The 26480-nt window shown below is 37.0% G+C and overlaps 1 protein-coding gene across 1 annotated transcript in view; it reads left to right on the plus strand.

Moving 5' to 3' along the window:
* The first annotated feature begins 330 nt into the window (after positions 1-330).
* Positions 331-26480, plus strand: part of LOC131055192 (probable sugar phosphate/phosphate translocator At1g48230) — a 99782-nt gene continuing 73632 nt past the window's right edge. The window contains exon 1 of the mRNA XM_057989787.2: positions 331-900. The gene's annotated coding sequence lies outside the window, so the exon portion shown is untranslated. The remainder of the gene's footprint in view (positions 901-26480) is intronic.

Genomic DNA, 26480 nt, shown 5'->3' on the forward strand with positions numbered 1-26480 from the left:
AAAATTTTTAATTTTAAAATTTTAGAAATCAATTTTATATAAATTAAGTTTGCTCTCAAATGACAATAGATTAACCTAAGAAAAAAAAAACAGCCACTATTAAAATTAATAATGAATAAAAAGAAATTATCAAAAAACTAAATTGGGATATATATTTTTTTTGTCTTTGTGGGAACCTCTTCTTGGCAACCAATCATATTGAAATCAAAGATCAGCACCCAAAATTCCAACTGAATTTGACATGCGCTTTAAACAAGTGACGTGTACGAAAAATCGGTTACAATTAGTGTTAAATCGATAGCTTATCAGTACGAGCTTATTACCCCACAAAAAAAGGGGCAAATCACGTTTTCACAGCGCCATAACGCGACTCCTAGAATTTAATACGTCCACCGGTAACCTGAGCCCTAAAATGGGGCGAGAGAAACAAATGCTCTGCCACAAAAGGACCACCTGCATGTTTTTTTCCACACCACGTAGGCTCTGACGTGACCGTGCCCTACGTTCAAACCAGAAGAAAGTTGTTTGTATATGTTCGTGGGTGTATACAATGAATATATCCGTAGCTGATCGATGGCAGTAACATTCCGTGCAGTTGCGCGCGAATAAAAGGAAATCCGTCGACCGACAGGAAGTTGTCAAAGTCGGAGCTCTTCTCAGTTACAAGATCGACGTACTTGTTTTGTTGTGTAGTCCTTGTCATCTGCAGAGTTCACTCTCTCGCTCGAGCCCTGCAGCTGCTGCATGTATGCCCTTTTTCTATTTAGTACCTGTTTTGTTTTCAAAATAGCAGGTCCAGGGTTCGATTATCGGGACATGAGGTATCTCCGCCATAAGCTATGATCGTCGCGTTGTTCGATTTTCAGGCATTTAATGTGGTCCAATGTTTAGAGAAAATCGGTATGCAGTTTAAATTTGCATTTTTTTTTTCAGTCTGGTCCCGTGTTCAATTCGCATTACTTCATTTATGGCACTCTTTATTACAATCATGCATTGACGGGCGTTAATTATGAGGTGTTTTTTAATTTTGAGTTTTCCATTTGCATTCTGCTAATCACTGTGTTCTTCTTGTTATGAGACTATTCTTAGAAAAGTAATTCAATATTTCAAAATTTGAATGTAAGTGATTTGATGCCCTTGCGCTTAATGGATCCGTGCGATCTGAAGCTTGGGGTTTAGATCTGCTGTTCGGGTTTTGTACAAATTGCATAATTTGAGCACGGGGCTACATTATTTAGATTTGACTCAAAATTGGATTGGATGAGTTTCTTTAACAACAGTGTTGGTTTATATTCGCGGTTCCGTCTACTTATTGACTTTTTGTATTTGTAGGTTCTTGAACGACATTGTTGGTTTATATTCCCGGTTCCGTCTCTAGCTTTGGCATTAACCTAAAATTAGGATAGTATCACTTCCACCCTGTAGCCCAGACAATATGTATAACATTCCTTTACTCTGAATTTGGGACATTCCTGAATTGGTAACGCGGCTGATTGTCCTTATCGGCTACCCTTATCGGCTACTCATTTTTCTATTCTCACATTGCTATTTGTATTTGTGGGCACCCGAACAACATTTTTTGACATATTCTCCTACGATGTTGACATATTCTCCTGGATGACATCTTTAGCTTTGGTATTCATGTCAGATTAGGATGGTATCACTGGCTCCCCGAAGCCTAAACCATTCTGCTATTAACACTCTTTTACTCTGAGACTCGAGACACTCTTGAAATTAGTAATGTAGGACATTGCCTTCATTACGCTTTTTTCCTTTCTCTCTCTCGCCTTCTATGACTATTTGTAGTCCTTGGTACCTGAACAACATCGTCAGTGTACCAGTAGACTCCGTTAGCTTTGATATTGACATAGAATTAGAATTTTAAGTGAGGCTATGCTTTAGCCTAGCAGTTCTCCCATTGTACTTGGATGTATTCTTGAGGCCCGTTGACCCATATTGGTCTTTCATGAAAGTTAATATTTGTTCTCTCTGGGTCATTTGGTGTAGTTTTGACTTTTTATTGATACAACAATAAGGTTTTAAGTACATTTTGAAATTCATGAATCAGTCTGGTAAGTAATGGCTTGGTATTTATCAATTTTTGTCTGATATATCTTGGTGGCCTTTTGTACCATTCCTTTCCTTCTTCCTGTTTGTAGGAGGGTTTATTTTGTCCAAATTTATTTATGGAAGCTTGAATTGCTTGAGAATTTTCAAGTCCTCAGACTTTTGCTGGGTCTACAGTAAGACTTTTGTGCTGGTAATTTAAATGCTGTGGCTAATTGCTTTGGATCTCTGGATAACTATAAATGCTAAGAAATATGGGTGCTAGATATTGGTGTATCGTGTTTTGGTTTTTAGCAAGATTTGCGAGTGATAGTTAGGACTCGCTTGCAGTGGAGTACGATTATATGGCAGTTAGCTGTCTGGTCTGTGCTTTACTTATGTATATTTGTGGTGGCTGTTTCAGAAACCTAGCAAAGCAAATACATACACTACATACAGGAATTTGGGGCAACTTTGGTTTAGAAACTACTTAAAATGTGTTCTAGCATGCTTATGGCATAAGAATGACATTTGTTAATGTGGAGTGATATCCCATTACATGAAATTGACATTGCAGTAGATTTGTAGTAAAATATAGATGTCAAAAAGTTTACAACCACAAGCCAGGGAGGGCATACAGGTTACAGTACTGAAACCTCGGGTGATGATAAGACTGTATAGTGGGAGGATGCAGACACATTGTAAGAGAAATCCTTTCACTCTTGCAATGAACAAATTAGGTTTTGAAGAGAGAAGTGTTCCAAGCATTAAAAGGATTTTAAAACAGAGGAACTATCCATGAGTAAGGTTTTGCGTAATAGCAAGAAATGCACTTCTTGTGGTTGATGCTGAATTTGCTCCTTTTAAAAAAGAAAGGTTCTCTTCTGGTTGGTTGGTACCAACATGATCTTTTTATGGACATTTAAACGTTTTTTTAATAACTGCCATAGTAAATTCCTAATATGCTTAGGAGGAAGATAGGGTATGCTATTGGAGTCAATCCATCTTGAAAGCAACACGCTACATTCTTTGTAAGGAGCTTTAGTAGTTTCTGTTCAGTCTTCATTCTTGAACTGCATACTCTTAAAGTCTTCTATTTTGCAGAAGCTTCTCTTAATTGCTAGAGTGTTCATTGTTGTTTACTTCATTAGTGTATCCAAGTTTTAAGTTTGGTCTCATGGATTTATAATGAAGAATATATTCACATTCTTTATTTATCTTGGGGTTTTAGCATGTGAAGTTTGGATAATTAACAATGTTTGGTTTGATGTCAATGTGAAGGACCAATTTCAATAAAAAATTACAAACATCATAACAAATGATGTCTAGACTGAAAAATAATGAAGTACCAATTTTTACAATAAGATGTTAGAACCTCTTCGAAGAGATAAAGTTAAACATTATATGGTATAAATTTTGAGTAAATGGAACTAAAAGAAAGGAAATTAAATGTATGTGCTATTTTGTGATGGAGGTATGAATGATCATATTTTCCTTTTTCATCTTAACTCTTTAGAGATGAATTTTCATTTTGGTCTTATACATTATTCTTATTTCTATATATATTTTCTTTGCATGCATTGTAGTTGATTTACCCCTTTCAGAACTTGGATTGTTGTTTATCTATGTTTTACTACACCAAGACAAGGTACTATTGGAATTGTTTGCAAGCTGTTAGCCAGATGTCATGATATTGGAAGATGGTATGTATTTTGTACTTTTTTTGGCTAAAGAAGGGATCTCCGAATAAATGATGCAAGGAAGCCTTATTTTGTATTCGAAGGGACTAGCATAGAAGTCCATTAGAAATTCACTATATAAAAGTTATTTATTTCACATGCAAAAGATAGATGGGGAAGGTGAGAAGAGTAAACATTAAATAGGCCTTTTGAACATCTTCCTTGTGACCATCTTTACTAGGTAAATTCAAATGTTTACTATTCCAATTGTGAGTTTGTCCTCTAACGTGAGCAATGGGAACATTTATAATTTCATTGAGTGAGGAGAAAGCGTTTGATATCAAAGTGAACGTTTTTCAACGTTTTAAGTAGAGTCACTAGAAAAATTCCAATCTTTGTATACACAACTTCTAGTGAATATGTTTATTTATAATATAGTTATACTCATGCATTTGCATATGTACCTTAATTTGAATGGCATTCCTGCCCCTCTACTAGTACAGGTCCCCCATGTCTGTCAATGACTATGGTTTTAAGTTGGTCCTAAGTAATGGGACATGAATGTTATGGCATTTCATTAGAGGAGTTTAATGTAGCAATGTTGTATGTATTATTGTTGATGTGATCAATGAGTTCAAGTGCAGAGCTAGGGAGCAAATAACATATGTGAATAATTATGTTAATATCTTCTTTCCCTTTTTTAGTTAGCTAACGGCTTATAAGTTTTGATTAAGGTAAAAACACCGGAAGGGCCCAGGCCCATTTACAAAGCACCTGAAAGCGAACTAAAAAAGCCTTGCAAGTAGCGAGACTAAAATTAAAGAAACGCTTTTGATTGGAGCATTGAACCGAAAATAGATTTTTAAAGAACCCCAAAATATTTTACAAGAAGAGAAACACCACAGACAAAACCAAATGGGCCTAAAAGACCTCAAAGACATCAAATCATCAAAGTGGTTTAAAACCAAAACTCACCAAAGGGCTTTGAGTCACAGCTAAAACGCTCTCAATCATAGCAATAGAATTTCTTTTCTTCATGCAAGGGGAACCACAACCCATATTGGAGCGAACCCCCAACACGAAATCCAACACCTTCTTGTAGTATGGAGATTGAGGGCACAATTTAATAGGCATCTTGCCCTTAAAGGAATGCCCTAGCGAATCTAGAACCTTTACTTCATGCCTCTTCATGGAGTGCTCCAACAAAGAGGACTCATAAAGGATTTTCTACTCCCAATCACCTAGCTTGGAGCACAAATTGATACTACTTGGCAAAACTTTATTAGTTTCAATGTAAACACAAAATCTAGCAAAGGAGAAACTCTTTTAAGATTTTGCAACATTGTCAATGACAACAAATTGACCAATGGCATTATCATTACCTTGAATGATATAGCCATCCCAAAATTCCAATGGGAGCTCATGAAAGCTACCAGCTTAGGAAGCAATGCAAAAACTTATAGGATTCTACCAATGGTAGGAGTAAACAGTCTAATTCTCAATTTAGTATCAAATCAATAAGAACTTTTAAATTTATAACCCAATGTCACACTCCAGAATACTTGTGATAGAATTACTTTTCAATTCATTTCACAAAATCAGATTTACAATTAGACATTATTTGGGAACTACAATTCATATATAAAAATATGACATGAATAGCATATAGGTTGTTACTACCAAGGAAGCCATAATCGTTTGGGGAATTAATCTGCAAAACAAAAGTATAAGATTTTTTCAAAAAATCGGGAAAAAATAGGGGAAAAATCGGATTTACAAAAAATTGTAAAAAATTGCAGAAAAACAATCAAAAACTACTTTTTTTTTGATATTTTAGGGCATTTCCATAGCATAGAGATATTGTAGGCAAATAAAATAGACACTTGAACACATGAATTGTAGGAAATAGATTTTTCATTCTTTATATTCATATCGCTGATTACGTTGCACAAAATATACTACACCATAAATAATATCTAGATGGCGATAGATGTCAAAATGTCAATTACAATATAGTTTGTGACTTTGAACATAGTCAACCTGTAAACTAAGTACAAAATTCCAAAATATCAAATGTAGGCAATTACATGCTAGAGGGCAGGAGGCCCTGATGATGAAGCTCCCGGGTGAGAGCCTGTCCTAGCTCGTTCAACCCATTCAGGATCCAAGTTGGCTTCCCTCATGAGATCAAAATCTCCAGTCTCAAGCGGAGGATCATCATCAACATCATCATCATCATCAGCAACAACAATCAACTCACACTCTGTATATATCTCATCAAGGTCAATTGGCAAGCCTTCCTCAATAGTTTTTGATTTTGCCCATGTAGAAATTAGTGTTTGCCTTGCAAGTGAAAAACACAATGAATAGTGATACAATTTCAAAAACTGCAACTATATATTAATATTCTCACCTTGAGCTTTCCTTATCTTCAAGGGGAGGTTGTGGTGAACAAATACCAAGTCATTCATCCGTTGTTGTGATAGGCGGTTGCGTTTCTTGGAATGTATGTGTTCAAAAACACTCCAATTACGCTCACAAGCTGATGAGCTGCATGGTTGGCTCAAAATGCGCACTGCCATCCATCTTAAAATTGGTATTTCCTCTCCCAAAGAAGCCCACCATGCAGCTGAAAAACGCATTATATGGAGATGATATTTGTAAGACTAAGAATATCTTATAATCTTTACAAACTTAATGAGCATGTTGGCAAAATAAAGAGATTGTCAAAAGTTAATAGAGTTTACCTGGTTGAATGGTCTTTTTTCTTTGTATAGCAGCCCTAGAAGAGAGAAAACCCTTAGCATGCTTGTACACTTCCAACTCTATCGTAGCCGCATCAAATTTTTCCAAGTTAGGAAACATTTTTTCCATGCACTTGAAGAAGCCTTGTTTGATCTCAACATCAATTTCCATGAATGAAGTCTTATAGAATAAAAAAGGATTGAGCAAGTATCCCCCAACATGGAGAGGAGTGTGCATCTGTTGTTGATGTTATTGTAGCAGCAGGAGATATTGTTGTTGTGTATATATGCGATTTCTTTAGTAAACTCTAAACTGTGTTGGTATCTCACTTTATTTACTTACCTTAATTACTGTCTTTTAACATACGATCACTTTATATACTAACTGGTTGTTAGTATTCTTTATTCCCATACCATTAGTTATACTTCTATTGGGTTGTTAGTCTATCGCAACCTTTTGTCTATAGTCGTGTTTGTTCCAACTGAGAGTCATGTCATTTCATGTGACATTGACTGGTATTTATATCCCTTGATAGGGGTTATTGGAGAACACTAGATAGGGCGGGTAACATATATAGTGGTGGGCATAAAGATGATCAAGGAGTTATATGCAGCACATGCGATACTTGTAAAAAAACAACATGGTATCAGAGCGAATTCGATTCCGTGCCTATTCATTGGAGACAACATATTCCTATATTGATGAAGGAATAACGAGATTAATTAAAAGCTGACAACCTTGATGATGGAACATTGTCGACAAGACGCTGCAAGGTGCAGATCGTAACTTGAATCTATTAAAATGAAGATCTCTCTTGAGAGATTCCAACCCCTCATACACTACACGTATACACCAGAGAAGACTATCGTGTAAGCTCCAATGCATACGGATCGACTAAGTATTATACGAGAAGGATAAATATCGATCTGTCAACACCAACTACGAATAATTCCTAGAAGCGAGGGATATGTCTAAGTAATGCCACCTATCATTCGTTAGGCCATGAAGAGCATCAACATCAGTCAAATACGATTGAATATAAAAATAAAATGCCATCCAATGGCTTGTAATGAGCATGGTTTATGCTAGTAACTAGATGAGCAGAGACAAGGTGTGAATGGTTTGACAAAATTCCATTTCACGACATGTAATGATTGCAAGCTGTGCACAAAAACAATTTACAGTCTTTAGATATTATCGAACAAATGCAAGTGGGCAGTGTACTATACATGCACACCATGGAATCATTAAAAATGTGTTTTAGTGTTCAAGCAATGTCTCAAATGAAATGTGCAACTCGTGGAATGAGAGATAGCGCACTAAGAGTTGTTAGACACGATGAGATGTCATCAGGATGAAATGCTGCACTTAATGGAGCCATCGATAAAACTTTGGGAACCACGTATGCAAAATGTGGAAGTCCAAACAAAGCCCGCGATCCGTCAACAAAATGCCTCAAGAGATGTCATCTCGTCATGCAATGATTACAATACAAATACATGTAGAATGTGACTATGTACACGAGGCACAATAAATATTTGTTATATTGCTTGAGGGAGATGAGGCGTCATATAAAAGATGTGAATTGTTTAACAAAATACCTCAAAGTTGATTTTAGGCACATGCTAGCATAATGCTCCAATGTCACTGGTTTCATCAGTTAAATATTGTACCCAACGATTCCTATTTTCTTCTTCTCTATTGGTTATTGATCATGGAAATGTGACATTGGAAAAGAATGGAGCTTCAGAAATCCTATCATTTTGCAAGTCTTTTAATGTAATCCCACAAAGATAGGACACCTGTAAAAGTTGAAGAAATTGGTTTGGTGAATGGAGGATCATTCAATCTCTAAAAGCCTTAGCCACGGGTTATAAAGTGTTAACAGGAAGGTCGTAATTGATGGTCAAATTGTTTTATATGCTATGCAAATTATAATTATTCTTTGTCCCTCAAATATTCAGAGATGATTAGAGTCCAAAAGAATGCATATATTAAGACCATTGACGCAGTAGTTTTTCTCATTGTACCGTGTGTTGTTAACCTGTGGATATTGGACCTTCATCCTAGTCTTATCTAAAGAATAAGATTTGTATGAGAGAAATATTTGGGATCTCAATGTGAGCAAGAAAATACTGGATGTGGTTGATATGAAGTTGAAAAGAGTACTTGCAAGAATGAATGGTGAAATGCCAGTAGAGGCAACCTTGGATGGGGAGGTCAGAAGGTTGATGCAAGTACTTGGAGATTCAGAGGGAGTCTGACAAACCAACAGAGGCAACCTTGGACGAGGAGGTCAGAAGGTTGATGCAAGTACTTGGAGATTCGGAGAGAGTTCGACAAACCGACAGAGGCAACCTTGGATGAGGAGGTCAGAAGGTTGATGCAAGTACTTGGAGATTCAGAGAGAGTTCGACAAACCAACAGAGGCAACCTTGGACGAGGAGGTCAGAAGGTTGATGCAAGTACTTGGAGATTTAGAGGGAGTCTGAAAAACCAACAGAGGCAACCTTGGACGAGGAGGTCAGGAGGTTGATACAAGTCCTTGTAGTGTATGTTTCTTTGAGATAGAGAAACATGAGGTGAGAGCCCTTGTAGCGTATGTTTCTCTAAGACAAAGAAACATGAGGTGAAAACCCTTGTAGCGTATGTTTCTCTGAGACGGAGAAACATGAGGTGAAAGCCCTTGTAGTGTATATTTCTTTGAGAGGGAGAAATATGAGGTGCAAGCCCTTGTTCATCTCTGAGACAAAGATGTAATTCCTTCCACCCTCTGGGACTAGCCATGGTGGATGTCATGTTGAGTGACTCCATGACATACGTTGAGAGACTCCATGATGATCCTCTTGCACTTGTGTTTGTCCACCCTCTAGGAGTAGCCATGGTGGATGTCATGTGGAGTGACTCCATGACGACATCACGTTGAGTGACTTCGTGATGGGCACTTGTGCACTTGTTCCCTTCCACACATGGGAGTATCCATGGTGGACATCATGTTGAGTGACTCCGTGATGAACTCTTTTCCACAAATGGGAGTAGCCATTGTGGATGTCATGTTGAGAGACTCCATGATATTGATATTTGGAAAGATATCTCCCTAGCTAAGAGGGAGTGTTGATGTTATTGTAGCAGAAGGAGATATCGTTGTTGTGTATATATGCGATTTCTTTAGTTTTCTCTAAACTGTGTGTTGGTATCACATTTTATTTACTCTTACCTTAATTACTGTCTTATAACATACGATTACTTTATATACTAACCGGTTGATAGTATTCTTTATTCCCATACGATTAGTTATACTTCTATCGGGTTGTTAGTCTATTGCAACCTTTTGTCTATAGTTGTGTTTGTTCCAACTGAGAGTCTTGTCATTTCATGTGACATTGACTGGTATTTATATCCCTTGATAGGGGTTATTGGAGAACACTAGATAGGGCGGGTAACATATACAGTGGTGGGCATAAAGATAATCTTGGAGTTATATGCAGCACATGTGATACCTGTAAAAAAACATTTTTCCATTCCATCTCCTATCAATTATGTCCCACAACAGCAATGAACTATCCTTGTTATTTTCTAGCTTACTCCTTATCACCTCCTTGGCCCTATCCATGGCCTCATACACATATCCCATGGGGGGTTTTTCCCCATCCACTAGTCTCAAGACTTTTACTAAAGGCTCTGAAAATTCTACAATCTATTCAATCGATTCTAAAAAGGTGGTAGAATACATATACTCTGCCACTGCTGTGCCATTTGCTTGAGTTGTGAAGTCAGACTTGATCCACTCAGCTGAAACAAACATTTGCCTCAAATTACCTTTTTGTTCACATAATTTCTGTAATGCAAGGAAAAATGTTGCAAATCTTGTCACCCTTGGTCGAACGAGCTCCTTGCCTCTTGTGAAAGAGCGCATTATAGCCAAAACCCTCGTGTGATTATAAACAAATTTGGTAACCTTGTGAGCCTTCTGAAATGCCTCCTTAACCCATTCAATTTTTCCAATGTCCTCCAGGGGTAGATCAAGGCAATGTGCTGCACATGGTGTAAAAAACATGGAAGGGTATTTATCTGTCAAAAGTCTCCGTGCAACAACACAAGCAACAACATTGTCTATGATAAATTGAACCACATTTTGTGGCCCTATGTCCATAACTACCACGTCATACATCTCAAACAATGCATTTGTGGATTTCATCATATTAGATGCATCCACAAATTTCAAAAAAACAGTGCCAATCTCACAAGAGACAAGGAAGTTAATGAAAGTTCAGTTCCTTCTATCTGTCCAGCCATCTGACATGATGCTGCAGCTAGTAATAGGCCACTGCAACCGATGTTGCTTAACAACATCTTGAACATCCTCTACTGCATTTTTCAGCATACCAACCCTCAATGACTTATAAGATGGGGCTTGAAACCCAGGTCCTACAGCTGCAATAGCATCTACCATGGGTTGCCAATATGGATTTCTGGAAGCATGGAATGTTGTGTGAGAGGAGTACCAATAATTACCAATTGCCTTTTTTGCTTGTTTACTGACAATTTTCCTCCATCCTGTACTCTCCAAAGTGGTTTGTGATTCTGGTGTAGTACGAGGTTGGAAGAAAGTATTAATGTTTCCTCCACCTGTGTTTGGTCCACGTGCTATAGAATTAGGTGTTGACCCACATTCCGTGAAACTCCCATCTTCGCCATCCTCCTCACCCAAATGGTTCCTCCTGGGATCTGCAGAACTAGAACCTAGTTCAATCCCAATTTTTGCCTTTTTGGCCTTACTCTCAACAATCCTGTCAAGAGATTGCTTTGCCTGATACGAGACATCTGTAGGGCATCTTTTGCATATCTTGGTGTTATTTCCTCGTTCTTTTGACAATGCCATTTGAAACGATAAATTCCACCACTGATGTCCTCTAGACACCAATTGCACTTGACCTTCGTGCTACTTGGAACTGCTGTGCAGTGTGTCCACACAGTCTTTTTGATGTGGCATTGTGATTGATAATCAAATCTGCAAAAACATTACATTCAGTCTTTAACTTTTGAGGGATCTAGGGTTGTGTTTGTGTACAATAATTGCATTTGAATTTCATTGACATGGGAAATTGGAAGTGTTAATCTAATTGAATATCAAGTTTACAACAACTGAAGATATGGTAGAAACCTAGCAAAATAGAAATTTCAAAAGTATTTGTAGAAGTGTCAAATGTATTATGAGTCCTAATTGTTCCTGTCAAATGTAACCGTCAAATGTATTATGAATCCTAATTGTTCCTTAAATTGAAATGTATTATGAATCTTAATCTGATTTAAGACATAATAATGCATACACAAATTACAGAAAATTTCAAATGTATTTAATGTAATAGTAATAATAAACAGAAATACATTTAATACACAAAATACACAGTATAATAATCTGATTTATTACTGTAATAATCTGATTTATCACTGTATAATCTGATTTATTTCTGATTATTATCACTATATAATAAATCAGACAATAAACGAAATAATTATACACGAAATAAATCTGTAATAAATCTGATAATACACAGAAATTATTTATTACTGTATAATACTGATAAACACGGAAAATTATTACTGTATTATTATCTGTGTATTGTATATCTGTGTAATTGATTATCTGTGATTCTGTATATCTGTGTATAATACAGAATAATATACACGAAATAAATCAGATAATAAACAGAAATAATAAAATACAAAATACAGTATCACAGAATTATTTCTGATTATCTGTATATCTGTGTATATTACAGTAATAAACAACATACAAAATACACAGAAAATTACAAAATAGTAATAAATCTGATAATAAACAGAAATGTATTTATTACTGTATAATACTGTGATAATAAATCTGATAAAACACAGAAATATATTTATTACTGTATAATACTATGATAATAAATCTGATTTAATTTCAAAGTACACAATACACAGTAATAATAGTGATACAAAATACACAAAAGTAATAATTTGATTTATTACAGAAAATTATTTATTATACGAAGAAATTATTTGCTGTTTATAAATCATATAATAAATTTTTTCTGTTCCTAAAATTTTTTTAATAAAAAAAACCTGGCTTCTTTCCGTCACTGGCTGGCTTCACTTATAAAAAAAATTCACCTTTTTTTTCACTTTTTGCGCCGTTTAGGGTTTTCGCGGGTTTTTTGTGCTGCGCTGGCAATTTTTCCCGATTAATCGCACCCGAGTGTTCCCGTTTTTTGATGATTAAACCCGATAAAATCGTTGATGCATTGACCAAAAAAATCGTGATTTTTTTTGGGTATTGATCGGCCGGGCCCGAGATTAACGATTAATCAGGAATAATTGCGTTTTTTTGCAGAGTGTTGCTTCTTTGGTTAGTACCACTCCACAAACTGGGCTAATAAATTGATGTCCTCTTTAGCTTGCGTTGCCAAGCACAAGCTCCTACAGTCGTGAGATGTTTGGTGAACTATGCATAGTCCCCTTGTGGGACCCCAACTTGGTTCTTCAACGGAGTTGATGCTTTATATTACTCTCCTTCTGATAGGTTCTCCCTAATCATCTTGGATCTCTATGTGCTCTTGTCTAATCCCTAATCACTCTAGTTCGCTTCTCCAATATCGGCGCCAAACTTTATGCAACCTTCGTCTTTATTCGATCCCTTGCTGGAATAAATACAGGCATTTGGTAATGGCATTGTCTCCCCTAACAATTGTGTGTCTTGAACAGTTCAATGATTTCCAGCTAATTTGTATTCACCTTCAATGTCTACAACTTTAGCTAGCTCCTTTTAGATCTGTCCTATTCTGGTTGTGAGGTTGTCGTCTCACCACCCTTTCGTGCACAGAGGTAAATTCCAAGTCATCCAAGCACCCAAATATTTCCTTTCCGCCAACTATAGTCTTCTTAAATATTTAATCTTAATATATCGACTTATATGAGGACATTTTATAGAGCCAACTCATTTTTAAAATATGTGCAAATGTTACTCAAGCCACGATTTTATCATAATCATCAAACATTAGAAATATTAAAGCCTTTGATGAAGTAGTAAGAATAAACCGCTGATTAATCAACACCTGCTTTAGAATATTAATTTGTCAATATGTATTTTCCTCACCCCACGACTTAACATGAAACTAGATATTATGCAAATATAATACCCAATGAAATATTCTTTATTTCCCCCAAATTAGATAAAAATGCCTCAAACCAGATGCAACTATAAAACACCTCCAAATTTCTTTATTTCCCCCAAATTAGATAAAAATGCCTCAAACCAGATGCAACTATAAAACACTTCCAAATTTCTTTATTCCTGAAATTAATCTTTAAACCTACAAATTTGTCTTCAATGGTGACTTCACAAATTTGTCATAGATGTAGACTTTGTCACAAATCCACCCCTTTCAAAGAGCTAGGTTTTTGTCCAACCCTTCTGTCAACTCTTGAAGGTTTTTCGTCTCCAGAAATCATAAATCATCATATCAAATTCACAAGCATGCTTTACTTCTCTAGCCAGCCTCCTTATGAAGAGCTCCAAGAAACATCTAGAAGATTAGGCCAACTTGAACATTGGAGAACTTTATTTAATCAAGTGCCTTATTTTTTTATTTAATTATTTTCACTTTATTTTATAATTGAATTAATTAATTAAAGTCATCCTTCAGAAATAAAATTAATTTTTGGATAACAATCAATTAATTCAATTAAGCCACTTTATAAAATTTTGGGGACATTACAGCTCAGGGAGCCTAGCCCATTGAGTAGTCATGTTAGCCTTGGTAGCATCAAAGCTAGCAGCTCATCTAGTTAAGTGGAGATAAGCTTTGCCAAGAATCTAGGGACCTCCATGAAGAACCCTTGAAAAGTCTTCCATGGAATGGAAGGAGAATAAAAGGAAGTTGTTTAACAAGGCCATGACATGAAGTTGATCTTCAACAATCTAGCATTTGGAAATCCAACAACGAATATCATCAATGTTTGGTTGAAAACTAGAGTATCTCCCAATAAGTGCATATTGCAAACTAGCAGAAGCTTTGTCCACCAAAGAATCTGGAAAAACTAAAATGGGAACATGAGGCTCCTTGAAAGAGGAGGCAACCTTGACATCACTATCTTGCAATGCATTCAAAGGGGGAGAAGGCTCAATCCAACCAGGCACTTGCTAATACCAACCCTTTTGATCTGAGCAGACTCATAGGGAAGGGACTCCTAGCTTAGGCCAGAGTAAAAAATGAAGGGATCAACCTTTGTTGTAGAACATTTAGCATCAATGCCAAGGCAAGGGAGTGAAAGATCTAAGACCAACATAGGGGAAGACAAAATAGGATGTAAAACATCCAAGATTTGGACTTGGGGAGCATCAACGATAGTCCCATCACAATAGTCCAACAACCCCATAGCCTGTTGAGGAGAAATTGACACAACACTAATAGAAAAAGTGCTAGCCTTGACATTTGACTGAGCAACCAACACAGATAGAGGAGAAACGACCGCCACCTGGGGAAGAAACCCCTTTCATAGGCCGAAATCAGAAGAGAAAGGAGTCTCTTCCACAATTGGCACAAGACCGAAGCCTCTAAGGAGGCAGCCACCACTTGGGGAAGAAAACCCTTTTGCAGGCCAAAATAAGAAGAGAAAGGAGGCTTTTCCACAATCGACACAAGACCAAAGCCTTTAGGGAGGCAGGACATATGCCCAATAATTGCACCTTCATCATTGTCAACGTTGCCCCAAGGACAATTCACGTCTTCATCTTCTACATACGCTTCACCATCACCCTCGGCCTCTTCAAATTTGAATCTTGTGCATCTGCTCCCTTTTGTGCTCCTGCTCCTGCTCTTCATCTTGATCTGAATATTGAAAAAAGTTAGACAAATAAGCTAACGACTTTGGAGTGTTTGTTTAGTGTATAATTTTATTGTCTATATAATCATAATATAAGAAATATAAAAATATTAGAGTCAATTTATATTTGATTAATGTTTCCTATGTTTATTATCATTGCTATTATTCATTTATTTCATTTATTGTATTGCATTTTTAGATTTTAGGTTTTACTATTTGCCAAGTTATTCCCAAATTGTTGAAACGTGAACTTATCTAGCAGTAATCACTAATGTTTGAAGGTGTTAAAAGATAAATCTACCAGGCTTTTTTAATTGTCAAATGGCAATATTTATTACAGAGTTGTAAAATAATGCAATAATTAAGACTTTACTAACATTTGCAAATGTTTTCTTCTATGTTTTAAAATGTTAAAGACAAAGCCAGCAGGCCTTTTTTAATTGTCACAATGGCAATATATTCTGTAGAGTTTGAAAATAATGCAATGGCTAAGTCTTTCGTAACATTTGTAAGAGTCAATACAAACTTGCAAAAACTGACACTTATCTTGAATCACCGTGTTATAATATAATTTACACATTATTTGTAATGTCCCCTATTGGGGTATACCTGATTTTACCCAGCAGTAACAATTCCAACAATATAATGTGTTTACAAATTGTACGGTATAACTAAACCATATAATATCTATTGAACCTTTTAAAGTAAATAAACAATTAACATCATCAATTTGGATCTATTCTATAGTTTTACTTCCAACAGCCAACCATAGTAGGGATTGGAGGGGAGAGCACGATAGGGTACCTGGAAACTGTTCGCCACAACTAAGCCCAAGGGTGTGGTACATCCAACCAAGACAATTCCACCCTTTGGCCCACAAGTGGCAGGAACTCCTGTCCATCCAACTTGTGGTGGCCTACTTACATTGTTGGAACTGGTCTACTGCCTCTCCCTAACATGTTTCCTTACTAATCCATATATGATTGCTTATAGGGAAATAAATTGATTAATTTGATAATAATAAGAATCTAAGTAGATTGGCAATTCCAATTAATAACTAGATCAAAGATATATTTAAACAATATACTCAATCATATTCCATATTAATTACTTGCTAGATCAAATGGCTGCTGTTTTCTGAATACAGATTGTACATAGAAAATCTGATCTGATTCGATTGTTGTTGAATGATTGATATATGTATGAATGATTGATTGATTGATTGAATGAATTCCTTTGATTGTATGATTTGAGGTATTGGTGAGTGTTGATTATATGATTGATGAGTGATGATGTAATGAATGTTGGTTTGATTTATTGGTGAATAATGATTGATGAAAGCTGATTTGATAGAGTGGTTTGCTGATTGATTGTTTGCTTGATTTGATAATTGATGATTGCTTTCGTGGATTTATGAGTGCTGATTGATAAGTGATCCTTGAATGATTGAAATGATCTCTTTTATCTTTATTGGTGAAAGGGTCACCACCTTTCATAAGACTTGAGTCACCACCCTCGATTGCTGCCTTTTGAGAATAATAAATTATTTTCCAAATGGATCTCCCTTGGATGTCCTCCTCAAGTGAAACCTTCTCCCCTTTATATCTTCTAATGTGGGGGAGAAGTCACACCTCTTCATCATGTCTGCCCTTTGCAAGAGTCACATCCTTTCACAAGCACCATCCTTTGAAAGAGTACAACTCTTGATCATTTGTGCCCTTCAAAAGAGGCACAACCTTCACAATTTTCACCCTTTGAAAGAGCATAACCCTTCATAATTTTTGCCTTTTGAAGCAGTCACTTCTTTACCTTTGAAAGAGTACAACTCTTCATCATTTGTGCCCTTTAATAGAGAAGGGCACAACCTTTCACATTTTTCACCCTTTGAAAGAGCACAACCCTTAATTATTTTTGCCTTTTGAAGGAGTCACTTATTTATTTTCTTCCCATTCCTCCTTCTTTTTAAATCTATAAACTCTTTCTTGATTCACATGCTCCATTCTTCCTTCTTTCCTCCATATCCCCTTCTAATAAACGTTTGTCCCTTTTGTATCTCATGTTTGAGGGAGTCACAACTCTTTCATGCTTCTTGACCATTCATTATACTTAATTTTTAATTATATTATATTTTATTTTTATTATTTATATCATAATTTTATTATTATTTATTATTAAATCCTATTTCAAAAGAAAGGGACATTACAAGATGCCCTGCCCAAGATTGCTTGTCCTTAAGCAATGCTGGTTTTAATCTTGTCAACTGAATTCTTTGCCAATATGAAGGTCAATCCTTGGAGATTTGTAATCCTTAAATCCTCCTTGTTATTGGCTTCAGCTGTGTTACTCTGATATAATTGTTGTTTCTTTCTTCAATGCATTTGCTTTAGTGGACAATCTTCCATATGAATGACTCTTCACTTGGATTTGTATGCTTTTCTTATAGCTGTAACTTCAGCATGCGCAATACCGATCAAAAAAAACTTCAGCATGCACCATAGGATCCATATACTTAAACAATGTTGATAGCTTGCAACAATTTTATTATTATGAGTACAACAGCAACAAAGGCCCACCATGGCAGTAGATAGCCAATTACTCATCCTTTTTAGATTGAGAATAATTAACCTGACGAAGCTTATCCAGCTCCTCCTCATGCAGCTAATGACCAGAGGCTGCTACCTTCTCAAGCAAACCCCAACCTAGAGCTATCACAAAGGACATTATTTTTTGTTGGACAAAATTTTACCAAGGATCCATTTTTCCATTCCTTACTCTCAGAATCTTGGTTACTGGTGTTCATCCTTTTGATTTAATCCTCCAAAATGGAGGCCCTGGTTCGAAGAGCTCCTGTGTTACCTAGACTATCACCCCCGTCATGTCCCCATGTAGACAGCGGGATCATCACTGTGAAATACATTAGTAGATTTGTGTATATATATATTCTCAAATTTTAATTAATAAAATTAGGATGATTGATCAATTGCGTTTGCTCATTAACTAATGTTATTAAGGAAAGGATGCGATCATCCCCAAGCCATCTCTGGAAAAGATGCTATGCTTCCAAGGGGGTCGCGTGGTTTCAAAAGGTATAAACCACGCACACCAAGGGAAGCACGGGCGAAGGAGGTGACAAGGAGAAAATCGCAAGGAGAATCCGCAAACAGGTAACCATGTTACTCAGCCGTAATATTAATTCAGTTTCATTACGATGCCTAAACAACCAACGGGATAGCCTATGAATGTATCAGGCTGGTTCGATGTGGAGGGAGAGTTGCTGGTTCTTCCCAGCGATGAAGAACCAACGCCTAATCGTATAGAGTGTCCCCTCCCCATCGTTGACAGTTTGGTACGTTCCCAGGCCAGTCCGTTTGGGTATCACAGTGCGTCCATGTATGCATCGTTCATTGAAAGTGTTTCCATATGCAAATTTTATTCAATCAGATTTTTTTTAACTTACCTCTATATCAATGGGAATGAACATAATCCAAGTAACAGATTAATTGCTAATCAATCACAAATTTGGATCAATAAGTAAATATTCTTGCCACATGAATTAATCAAATCTATAACGTGCCAAAGGATATCTTCCCCACCAAATATACATCTTGCAATATTAGGTTCAGTTATAAGTTGTAAAAATGTACTCTAGTAATTGACTGAAAAGGATAAACATAATTCGCAGGCAATAATATGAATTAAGGAAAGAACAATAATAAATGATAGTCGTGTTTCTGAAATTAAGCTAAATGTAATGAACCAACTCTCCAATTAATAGGATGAATAAATAATAACCAAGTAACACATATTCTGAGATCATTAATCTTTGTTCCTTGTAGACATTTGTTATCTTCCTGCTATATTGTGTTTGTTAGCACATTCAGAATAAAGGGTCCCAACCAGGGGTATGCTGGGCCCATCCTTGGGTAACCCTATGAGCCCTAAGAGACGGGATGGGTTTGGATGGGTAGCCCAGCCGATCTGGAGCGTCCCCAACGTCCTGAATGGGTCTATTTTTATGTAACAGTTATGTAACTAATATACTATTATTGCTGACATATATATATTGCAATGTCTATAATGTTGCAGGGAACCCTAGATCCGATTTATTGCCCTAATCAAACCTTTGGAGTAACGAATTGATCCTAATATCAAGAAGGCAAGGCAAGTACAACAAAGGTACATTACAGTGGTATCAGAGCCTCCTTCCTGTCACCCTGTGGAAATAGTTGATGCAACAAGGCCAAAGAACCCTTAGTGCCTTAGAAAGAGAGGAAAAAAGGGGTGCCAACAAGATGAGTGAACAGGCTAGTATTGAACTTAGGGCCTTCATGGAGCAAACTGGTCAAGCACTAAGGGAACAAACTGAAAGAACCATGCAGGCCTTCATTGAACAAAATGCGAGGAACAACCAACTGGCCCTTCAAGTCCTCCAAAATATAAGCAACCATAATGCCAAAGAAGCCCAATCCAATCTTTCTGAAAACCACCACCCCACCCCATCAAAGGACACCAGCTCAAGATCCACTTGTCCTTCATTCCTACCTAAGGAGATATCAATAGGAGATGATAACTAGGACAGATCCATGGAAAATGTAGATGAGATTCTGGCAACCTACCATAGGTTGGATCCCAAACTACGAGATCTTGTAACCTTCAAAGACTATTGTGATGCCAAACTAAAGACACTTAGTCGAAATGAAAGACATCTTCCAGCTCACTAAGAACTTTAAAATAAACTAAGGTGACCATCCCTAACTTTGATGGAGAAGGAAAGGTATTGGCTCAGTCATGGGTCCAAAAATTGGATACCTATCTATCCCTCAGCCCCATGACTCAATCCAATGCCATTAAATTTGCTATACTTCATCTATCCGGAGTTGCCCATGAGTGGTGGCACCATGGCCTCATCACCCAAGGACATCAGCTTATAAATACATATGATGAGTTCACCCAAAAGCTCATAAAAAGATTTGACCAAAAGCATCCGAGTGGTACTTTCGAGAGCTCACCCAGCTGAGGCAACTGGGAACTATTGAAAACTATGCCACAGAATTCCAAAAATTAGCAGTGAGGGTGCTGGATCTAACACAAGAATGACTCACTTACCTATTCATAGAAGGGCTGAGGGGATCAATCAAAAGCACAGTAAGTGCCCATAAACCCCAAATATTAGATGAGGCTATACAAAAAGCTATGAAATTTGAAGAAAGCTCACCCAAAGACAAGACCAAACCCTTTGGCAACTTCTCCAAACCTCCACCCAAGGACAGTAAACACAGCCAAGAAGGGATTGTAAAGTCTTGTACCTTTTGCAAGGGAATGAGAGAGAAGGGACATATGTGTTCAGCCTTGGAGGACCTTAAAAAGAAGGGACTTTGTTTCACATGCCTAAAACCATATGAAGGAAGGAGCCATAAATGTCAAGGCCGGGCTCACAGGATAGAAGCCTCACCATATGAGGATGAGGAAGGGCCACCTAGCAAAAGAATGAGATTGGGGGAGACTGTAATGTCCCCAATTTTTTGAAGTTTCTAAAGAGACAAAATTGGGAAAGAATATTAGACTATGACCAAATACAAACAAACAAATAGTCGGTAAGACATGAGAAGATCGATCCAAGCATGGTATAACATGCAGATCAAAGATTAGTATACAAATCGCCTATGGCATATACGATGAAAGACAAGTGCCAACATAGATTAATAACATTGATTAGACAAGTAGAGATTAATCATGAAAGGTGTCAATCCATACAAGGAATCTAATCGTATGTGGGTAAGAGGACAACGATTAACAGAAATGTAAATATTGTCAGCGATATAATAATCGATAATGGTATGCTTATAGAGCTTGGAAAGACACGGAAGTGTTTAGTTGTCAGCAAGCACCAACTGAGATATAAAGTGACAATCAGATCATTCATTGGGCAGCAATTAAGAAGTCTAAATTGATAACCATAATCATCTTCAAGAGGTGCGATTAGTATGAGGAAGGGACACGATGGTGAATGGACCCAACTTGTCATTCCAATTGCCCCGTATAAGAAGACATTTGAAATCACTTCAAATGGGGGGGATATAGATGGTTATTATTTCAGTATTGGAAAAGGGAAAGTCATAAGAGGCATAAGGAGCTAAGAAAAGACATCGCCACCATCCTCACAGAAGTATAATCAGACATAGTGTTCGGACTGAGACTATAGACAAGGCAGGCAGCGATCTTTATAAAGAAAGACACCACACATTGTGATCTATATAATTAATAGAAAATAATTAGAGGCCCGTTCAATACATTTCACCACTCCGATAATCAAAGGAACTGTAGAATATAGTCCATGAATTGTTGCACTTCCGATAATATTACACCCATGCAAAACATTTCTGATGCCCACCATTCATAGTAAAGTTGCGTTAGGTACAAACGAAAGTCTATTGCAAGAGAAATATTTGGAGTTTCGTGTTATAAGGTATTCCCGATAATGGGCAAGGGGTATTTTAGCCAATATGATTCCCGTAAGAAATATAATGTATTTCAGTAACTTCCAACTCTTAACTCAGCGACCACAAATACCTCTCACGCAAGTGCTCAAATATATTTCCTTCAACAACGACAATAAATGAGAAGTGATCTCAAAAATATGAATGAACCAAACATATGACATTGTTCTTCAGATATAGGGAATTCTTGCCATCCACTTATATTATTGTTCATACCAGACAAGTAGACAGTTCTCAATTCCAATCACTCAAAAAAAAATAGAAACTAATTAGCTACCTTCCGGGGACACTAAAATCCCAAAGAATAACAAGACAACGCTTTATTTATAACAATAAGGGGGTGCAAAGTGTATAATAAGGTGGCACTTTGAATCTGCAAAACATATAAATAATAGGCAGAGCCTCAGGGAATAGAACGATCACAGAGAAACAGTTGACCGAGTTCGATAATAATAATGGTGGAGAAAGAATCTACATGACTTGCGGTTCATGAATAAATGATGATATTAAGTATTAAGAGTTACAGTGGTCAGCAATTAAGGAAAGAGAATCCTCAAGCAGCGATTGAAGCTAGGGAAACATCTTGAAGAAGACAAACAATCTTACACTCCCATTCTCAAATTAGAAAAATAATCAAGATAAGTCTTATCTCTTGATATAATTCTTAAAATTTTAAATCAAATATTATAATGAAATGTCCCCATAATTGTTAAAATCATAAAACTATATTCATAAATGTATTTCAACTCACATTTAATTAAAATTGTTGTCTCAGGACTAAATAAAAGCAAATCTTGGATGGGGATATTACAAACCACCCAAATCTGCACATCGCTTGAGGACAAGCAATGTAAGTGGGGAGGATTGTCATGTCCCCATGTAGACAACAGGATCATTAGAGGGTAACTATGAAATACATTAGTAGATTTGTGTATATATATATTCTCAAATTTCAATTAATAAAATTAGGATGATCGATTAATTGTGTTTGCTCATTAACTAATGTTATTAAGGAAAGGATGTGATCATCCTCAAGTCATCTTTGGAAAAGATGCCATGCTTCCAAGGGGGTCGCATCGTTTCAAAAGGTATAAACCACGCACACCAAGGGAAGCACAGGAGAAGGAGGTGACAAGGAGAAAATCGCAAGGAGAATCCGCAAACAGGTAACTATGTTACTCAGCCATAATATTAATTCAGTTTCATTACAATGCCTAAACAACCAACGGGGTAGCCTGTGAATGTATCAGGCCGGTACGATGCCAAGGGAGAGTCGTTGGTTCTTCCCAATGATGAAGAACCAGCGCCTAATCGTATAGAGCGCCCCCTCCCCAAAGCTGACAGTTTGGTATGTTCCTAGGCTAGTCCGTCTGGGTATCACAATGTGTCCATGTATGTATCGTTCATTGAAAGTGTTTCCATATGCAAATTGTATTCAATTGGATATTCTGTAACTCACCTTTATATCAATGGGAATGAACATAATCCAAGTAATTGTATAGATTAATTGCTAATCAATTACAAATTTGGATCAATAAATAAATATTCTTGCCACATGAATTAATCAAATCTATAATGTGCCAAAGGATATCTTCCCCACCAAATATACAACCTGCAATATTAGGTTCAGATATAAGTCGTAAAAATGTACTCTAGTAATCAACAGAAAAGGATAAACATAATTCACGGGCAATAATATGAATTAAGGAAAGAACAATAATCAATGATAGTCATGTTTCTGAAATTAAGCTAGATGTAATGAACCAACTCTCCAATTAATAGGATGAATAAATAATAACCAAGTAACATATATTCTAAGATCATTAATCTTTGTTCCCCGTAGACATTTGTTATCTTCCTGCTGTTTTCTATTTGTTAGCACATTCGAAATAAAGAGTCCCTGCTAGGGGTATGCTGGGCCCATACTCAGGGAACCCTATGGTGCAGGAGCGCCTACCTATGAAGGCATGAGCTAGGAACAAGATGATTTTCTATTAGTTAGAAGAAATGTAATAAGACCCTATGGGTCCTTTTTGTAATTCAATGTCCTAGGAGTGTGACAAGTTTGTCCATGTTTGGGTCAAAATGTCATCTAGGGTCTGGTAGAGCAAATTGAGTCAATAAGGGTCACAATGGTCTAAATTGAGGGATCAACCACAAGTCTTTTGAGTCATTTTTGATGTTTTAGAATCAAATGTAATCATTTTGGGGGACTATGACAGTCTAGAGTCTAAGTTGGTCGAATTATGCAAAAGTTGTCATATTGTCAATTTGTTGTTTTGACAATTTTGCACTTTTTGTAAGTTGTGATTCTCCAATGGTCGGTTCGGTTTGAAAAACAGTTGGAGGAGTTTGTGGTTGTTTGGGAAACACCTTTAAAGGCCCCAAATACCGAAGAATGTATGTTGGTTGTGTTGGTTGATTTGGAAAGAAATTGAAGCATCAAGAACTGTTGGAAACTCGGAAAAACCGTTTAATTTCTGTTGATTGCATACTGAAGGTGGATTGGTAAGAATGCTCATGGCATAGATCCTGTAACTAGATTGTTTGACCTTTGTTTTGCTTTCAGTGTGAAGTCTTGAAGTGATTGCTGCCCCATTCTACAAGTAAATCTCTACCGGGTAGCCTAAACCCTTAAACCCTCAGGGTTTGACTGCAATAATGGGTTTTGGCCTATCAATCCTTAACTGAACACTTTGCCGTTACTGGAGATGATAGGCCACTATATTATATGTCAGTACCAAAAGCCATTAAGAGGATACAACAGTGCGAAGAGGATGGAGAACTAATCCTAGGTCTGACATCTCTATGTGACAGACCCGTTTGATGACTGCAGTGCGTGAGAATTGAGAGGTAGAGCATTGGGAAATGGTTTGAATGTGCTAGGAGAGTACTTTGGAGGTTTACACAACATTTCATGGTCAGTGATGGTCACCCAATAGGAGAACCAAACCAATTGGTGGAAGGTGTTCAATCAAAAAGGTCTAAAAGCCCTATTAGGCCTGTTAGTGCAGCACCGGTTGGAATATCTATAAGTTGATTCAATACCGGAATTTGAGATATTGTTTAGAACTCCCAAAAGGGTATCCGAAAACATAATTTGTTTGTCTAGATCCTCAGGGTGTCAAAAGTTATCACCAGATTCCTTCAAAAGGAGGCCTAATAGCAACCGGTTCAGGTTTGTGGGCGAGTGAGTCCAAATTGATGTTCCGGTGGGTCTAAACCATGAAATCCTGTTTCATTTGTGTTCAGGTGTTGTGAGAACACCCTTTCAAGGATTGTTGTATTGAATTGGTCAAGTGGGCCGTTCAAACCCTTAAGCCTAGTAGTAGCCCACTCATTGTATGCAAGGGTGTGTGTAGTCACACAAGGACTTGAGAAGTGTTAGTGTCTGTAAGTGGACATAGTGGAGCCTTGGGGTTTTCCAAGGTGTTGTTTGGTGTCATTGAACCATTGCTTGACTTGGTGTTGTGTAAGGATCTTTGGAAACAGGAATTACAGGTTGAGTTTGTGAGCCTTAGAGGTTGGCTGGTTCAAGGTTAACCTCCTTCCGGTCTGTTGCCTCCTCATCACCCTATGAGTCCTAAGAGACAGGATGGGTAGCCCAGCCAACCTGGAGCATTCCCAACGTCCTGAATGGGTCTATTTTTATGTAACAGTTATGTAACTAATTTATTATTATTGCTGACATATATATATTGCAATGTCAATAATGTTGCAGGGAACCCTAGATCCGATTTATTGCCCTAATCAAACCTTTGGAGTAACGAATTTGATCCTAATCTCAGGAAGGCAAGGCAGGTACAGCAAAGGTACATTACACCCCCCAAAATTTCCATGATGAATCTCAAAGTAGCAACATCAGAGATTTAGAGAGTTCTGAGCAGATGATGGTCCGAAATAGCACTAATGTAGGGTGTATCCTGAAAGAAATTTTTGAGATTCATAATTGCAGAACACAGGTTATCCATGCAAAACAGCCTGCAAAAATAAGCCAAACAGCACATACAATCCAAACAGGAGTAGGGATCCTACCTTAAGCATCGAAGCATGCTTAAGGTGAACAGTCCTTCACAGAACACAGTGGTTACATGTGGGAAGCTTTCTTTAGAGATATGGTGTCCTCCAAATTGTGCACACCAAAAAATTATTAATGTCCATTGTTCAAAAAAAAGAGTGGGAGAAGGAAAAGTTGTTACAATCCCTTCATCGTTAGTAAGAATGTGTGCCTGGAGCTGAGACAAAATATCCCAATTATCTGGGAGATCGCTAATTTTTGCACAGAAAGGAAATTTATTAATACTTTAATTTGCCATGCTTTCAGCAGCCTGATTGCATTTCCTGAAACAGTGATCAAAAGTGATAATTTTGAAATTACGACTAATGAGACACACTTCCTCAATGATATTTATTAGTCTTTAATCTTTTGACCAACACATGAACAATGTGGGGATCACCTTCAACTTTCAAGTTCTTGGAACCCAAAGCTACAGCTGAGTCAAGACCTTTCAACATTAGGAATGCTTCCATTCATTGTTTGATCTGGTATCCAAAAGGAGGAACCGCCCTGTTGAAAAGGGCTTGAAGAAGAGTACACCACCTCCCCTGCACCATCCTGACCCAGATTGCCTGTAGCAGCATCATT

This window comes from Cryptomeria japonica, chromosome 3 (genome assembly GCF_030272615.1).
Source record: "Cryptomeria japonica chromosome 3, Sugi_1.0, whole genome shotgun sequence".
NCBI lineage: Eukaryota > Viridiplantae > Streptophyta > Pinopsida > Cupressales > Cupressaceae > Cryptomeria > Cryptomeria japonica.